This window comes from Cupressus sempervirens, chromosome 2, assembly GCF_028749045.1.
Source record: "Cupressus sempervirens isolate cs-2001-9-10 chromosome 2, ASM2874904v1, whole genome shotgun sequence".
NCBI lineage: Eukaryota > Viridiplantae > Streptophyta > Pinopsida > Cupressales > Cupressaceae > Cupressus > Cupressus sempervirens.
Genome location: NC_143119.1, coordinates 443,242,274 through 443,248,273, shown reverse-complemented (window position 1 = coordinate 443,248,273; position 6,000 = coordinate 443,242,274).

Below are 6,000 nucleotides of genomic sequence, written 5' to 3'. Positions count from 1 at the left end.
GATTTATCCCTCTTGTGTGACTATACTCAGTCATCACTTGTAATGTGATTTGTTTGATGCCTTATTTTATTTGGCTGGAGGTACTTTCCTCATGTTGTTGGGCTAGCATTGGTTTTTAGTATTTTCCTCTCTTGGAGTAGTCATCAATTTTATCTATCGCTCTCTTTGTGACAGTTGTCACATTTGACTTATTGTTGAAATGAGCGCTTTTTGGTACTTATTATTGGAATTGATAATTCTTCCATTTGGGCTTTTTGATTATGTTTCATGATGACCATTCTAGATGTGTTTTACTACTGCCCAGTTGTGTGTTGTGACTCTATCATGTTCATCTCGAACCTCTGGTAGTACGTACAAGGGATAATATCATGGAGAATATGCTAGTGTGTCTGATAGATTTTAAGTGTTAATGTAATTGGATGGTTTAAAAGATGAGTAAATGGAATGTTATTTTGAAAGAAATTGAAAGATATGTACTTGTTTTATGGTGACTCTTGGACCCTTGCTTGAAATCTTTCAGTTCATTATGCATTAGTGCTTATATTATGTTTAATTAATGAAATTATGAAAGAAAATTAATGATGGTTTCAATGTGTGGATTACCTTTCTTTCCATGTCTTATGTTGTTTTGGGCATGTGTTCTCTTGTGTGGATTTGGACATTTTGTCCATTGCTTGTCTTGGTGACCAAGGCTGTTGGTTTTGTCTTTGTTGTTTTGATTTGAGTGGTGGCTCAGATCGTAGGTCTTGGTCTCTCTTAGCTCCATCTTGTTGTAGTTTTTTTTTATATCTTTTTGATGCTTTCAAATGGATTCAATCTGAGTCTGGACGTGAAAGCTATGGCTTCTGGAGTTGCTGATTGATGTTCCAAGTATCTTTTTGAGTAGTGGCCAATTCAATCATGACATATCGTATTTATGGCCATTGGAGAAGTTTAACTCCTTATGTTATTCATAATGGAAGAGTTGTCTTGTCTTCATAATCTACTAGGTACTTGTTGGAGTTCGTGCTTGGGTTTTTGTGTTCCCTATTGCATTGAACCACCCTTGTGAGGTGTAGTGTGGTTTGTGAGCGTTCCTTGTTGTGGATGATGTTGCCTTATTGTTTGGGAGTGACTCAATTCTTTGATGAGTCTACATTCTCCTTTCTGGATGTTGACCTTGGCACATCTCCATATTCTTTCTCTCTTGAGAGAGTAGGCTAGTGTGGTTATGCCACTAGCTCAGTTAGTGTTCTCTTGTGAGTATGTTGATGGTTGGGGGAAATTGTGAGTTCCCTAATGCATCTTGGGCTGATTTTGTGCAGAGGTTGAGAGCGAATCCCTCTCAGTCCTATACTCTGTAGTATCCTTCTCCCTAAGCTTATATCTTGATGTGGATTGTCTCAATCAAGTTTTCTCTTTAACTGTTGACTTGAGGCTAGAGATTGAGTTTAGTGGTTGTTTGGGTGTAGTTTTCCTAGCATGTGCTAGAGGGACATGGTATCGTTGGACACATGTTACCATCTCGTGAGTTGGTATGAAGACATTACATGATTGTGTCCACTGACGAAAGTCTTTGAACCTTGTGAGAAGGTGATATCTTGTCTGGTGGGGTTGTGTTACCCTAGTTCCTAGTGTTAGTTGAGCTTTTGTACCTTGGACAGGTGTTGTGCTCCTACGCTTGGTGGTGAGTAGTCCTTTGGAGTGTGCCCTTTGTTGGTAAACTTTCATCCTCTTTGTTCTAAGGGTGAGTTTATGTGGATTCCAAAATGATCATGTGTGACATGATAGTATTCTTGGGAGTTTTGGATGGTTATTCCCCATGATTCCAACTTTTGTTGGAAGTGCTTAGTGTTTTGACCTAGTTTTGTGGTCATGTGGTTGGTGCATGCAATGGTTGGGCACCTATTGACAAGGTAGAGTGGCTTGTTCCTTACCTTGTATTGTTGATTTTATGGCTAGTTGGTTTTTCCTAGCGCATAGAAGGTTCCTTGTTGGAGGACCTTGTGTCTGTGTGACACCAATTCTCTCATGGTTAACCTATTTGGGGGTTAACATGTTGGTTGGAGAATGTTGGAGTGATTTGGGTTTGACTTGTACAGAGCTGTTGAGTCATTCCTATTGCTCGCTTTTGATTTTGTTCTTGGTGTGTTTGGTTTCTATTCTTGGATTGCAGGCTTCCAGGAGTAAGCCCAGTCTTTGGGGGGGATGACGTAGTGCCTCTCCCATTTGACTTCTGTAAGTCATCCTAATGGATGCAACCTTACTGATCTTTTGTTGTGATGGATCATGATTGTGACCCTGAGTGGTCTACACCATCAAGGTGTTTGGATTTATATTTTTTGTATCAGTTGCTTTGTTTATGCTTTTGACTGATTTATGAGATTATGATGTGATTTTTGGTTCATTGAGGTTTGTGCCAGTGGTTAGCAGGATCGATGTGGTATCATGAGGTTGTTCCATGATTACCCTGAGATGTGTGCAGAGATTGCACTATGTTCTTTTACCATGCTACACTGGACTGGGGTCCTGTAGCAGTGGTTAGTCATGTTTATGATTGTGTTTGCTTATGTGTTTTAAATGCCTTTTTAATGTAGAGTAATCAATCATTATTAAATGCTTAATTAATTAGAGTGGATTGTTCTTGTTGGATTATTTGGTTATGTGTTGTGGACATTTACCTTCTTTTATTTTGATCTGAGAGATATCTGTTCTTATGTGATGTTTTACATTTGAGATGACCTGAGGGTCAAATGTTACTCTTTGATTTTCAGTATCATGGATTTTAGACTACTATGTTGTTCAGTTAATCATATTGCATGATGATGCCATTTTGAGATGACAGTGTGTTTTATGATGTTATTTGGTTATCTGGTATTTGGACATACCTCTAATTTTGTTATGTGATGGATTTAATGCTATGGTTATTTACTTCATTCCTGCGTTGCTATGCCTTTTGCGAATGTGAGTGATGTAAATAGATTTTTTTAATATAATTAAATAAATGGTTAAATTAGGTGATTTAATACATTTATTGCTTCGGCTATGTTATTATATGCAATTGCACTTGATCGTGTTGTTTAGTGTGCAGGATTTATATCTATGGCAGTGGCACATGGAGTTAGTGATTCAGCCATTCATATTTTACCAATTTCGTCCTTATATGGTTGACGTATCTTTAATTAAATGTTTAATTTAAACCTTTTGGTGATTATTAAATTCGAACTCATTTGCATTATTTGATTAGACCAGTAAGCATGTCTGTGCATTTAGAGGTTCGCATTGTCGTGAAAGTTGTTTAAGGAGATTTATGTGTTTTTGGGTTTTCGGGCTTTTTAATTGATTTATTTTAATTTTTGGCAGCTTTTCCATCGATGAATTCCTATTTATAGGAATAGCCTATTTTCGTTTGGGTCGATTCGGTGTTTAACTAGATTGGCTGGTTAAATGCCCTAATCGATTATTCACCCGAAAGGTGAATAAGTATCCAAAAGGAATTTAATTCCTGACTTCTCACTTTTGAATTGGAAAGTTGGAGAGTAAAACCCAAAATCCTCTTCATGAGGATTTACTGTTTTGTTCGTTGTGGGAGCTATAGGTGTGGGATCGTCGCGAGGTTGGGCTCGTTGGATCCAGCTCGGGGAAACCTTGGATTGCCGTGATTTTCAGCTACTTCTGCGAGATATTTATTTTATGGTTCAGATTCCTGTTTTGCCCTTTTGGCTGTAAGGTAGGGCTTTCCCATTTTATTGTTTCTGCTTCTATTTTTGGTAGCCATTTGTTTGGAGGCTAAGAACTAGTGTTCCCCTTCGTTTCTGTATACTAGTTCTACCCGGTTGGACAGGTATGAAATTTCTCTATTTTTTGAGATGAGGGTTTGGGATTTTACGCCGTTATGCTGGCCATTTTTGCATACGGTGTTCAATTTCATTTATTTTTGGATTTTTGAGGTTTTTGAACCCAAAGGCCAAATGGGTTTTACTTTTAAAGTTTTCTAATTTTTTGGGATTTTTACCTCGTTTTGCATGCCACCATGTTTTGTCGAGTTTTCTTGGCACAATGTGGGTCATGGACCTTGATGATCCATTTGGATATCATTCAGACCACTTTTGCACTTTTATGTTGCATTGGGATGTGTGTTGCATCCGTACTCCCGACGTTGTGTTCGGTTGAGTGATTTTACACCTGTTATGGTTTCTTTTGGACCTTTGCTTTTGTTTCGTGAACGCTAGGATTCGTTAGAATCCATACTCTCGGATTAAGGCTGGTTGAGTAAGTTCATGACTTTTGGTCTTGTTACATCATTGAGATTCGTGTAGAATCCATACTCTCAAATTGAGGCCGGTTGAGTAATTTTATGATGTATAATTTTATTGTCTTTGGGATTCGTGTAGAATCCATCCTTCCCATGTTGCTTTCAGTTGGGTGTTTTCTTTGCATTGTGTTCTCATTCCTATCCTTGTGTTATGATCTTCGTGATGGTGGTGCGCCACACACGAGTATGTACGCGTACATTTGTTGGGTGACTTGTGAGGCCCGATCTTCCGTGGATTTGCCGAAAGTTATGATCATTGGGGTTGGGATGGGAGTATGCATGCCCACGGGCACTTTTCGTAGGATGAGCATGGGTAGGGTAGGGTAGCATATGGAGGGGGCTTCTATCTCGCAGCCTAGTGACCTTAGTCCCATAGGGTTGGCAGAGGAAGTTTTAAATAAGTGATAACTAAATAAAATGTGTGACTGGTAATAAAACTTAAGACAATAAAATGGTACTTTTTTGTATTGGCCTTCCATTGAGGGAGTTGAGCTACACGATGTATTGGCCTTCTGTTGAGGGAGTTGAGCTACATAGATCCAAGCTTGGGCTTGTCGATGCCAAGCGACTCTCCATGATGTCAGCCCCTACTTAGTAGCCTTTTGAGTGTCTGACCAAGACCTGTACTCCTTGCATTGTCTTAGGTTCTTGGTTCAACCATCATACTGTCTGGCGTGAGTGTTAGCCTTGGATGTTGTGCTTTATGTGTGTTTGTGGTTGGATCATTATCTCAATCAGCACGGCGGGTGTGGACCTACGGGTCCCACGTGGTTGGGAGGCGTAGCTACCTTTACCACTGCTAGGGATCGGTGTACAGAGACGATCTTTTGTCCTAGTGCGATTGTTGCTGGATGTCTTCACTTGGTACTTCGGGTTTCAGAGTATGCTTTTTTGTGATTTATGCTTTCATTGGGATGCTTGTATATCATGTTTAGATGATGTTATTTTATTTGGTGCATTCCCTTATTATAATGTTTAGCATATGATTAGATGATGTGATTTGCTTTAATAGTATATATGTTGCTTACTGTTGTTTAGCATGTGATAGGTGATGTTATCTACTGTAGGATTATTTTATGCTTTTCTACTAGCATGTTAGATTTTCTTATGTTGTTCTGTGCATGTTTTAGTAGTGACGTCCCTATTACAACAGTACCGACGATCTGGTCGGTGACTTGGGATGTTACGTGCGGGGGATGGCTAGGACCCACAATGGTCTTATGATGCTATTGACGGTTGGGAGGAACCACGTACTTAGTTTGGTTGTTTTGTTCCTAAGATGCATTTCTGTACATTGCGATGTTGCTTTCGTTCTCTGCAATGCTTATTTTTAGTGTGTTCTTTGCTGATGTAGTTTAGATGGTTTGGTGTTCTTCTTTCTATGTTGTTCTTGCACTCGAGTGTTCATTCCTTGAGCCTTGGTGGATCCGGTACTCCCTGGTGTGGAGGTTCTTTGCTCTATTTTGGTCTTTTTTGCTTCTAGGAGTGTTTTCGTGTTTCTATGGGCGACATTTGTTCAGCATTGTGTGACACTGATAAAGTATCGCACGCCCATAGAAAGAATGTCGTACGATACTGTAAAGTATCGCACGCATTACTGGAGAAGTGTCGTACGACACTGGAAGAGTGTCGCACGGTTTTATGAGAAATGTCACGCGATACTTTTCCAGTATCGCACGCCTTTTTGAGAAGTGTCACAAGCAGTA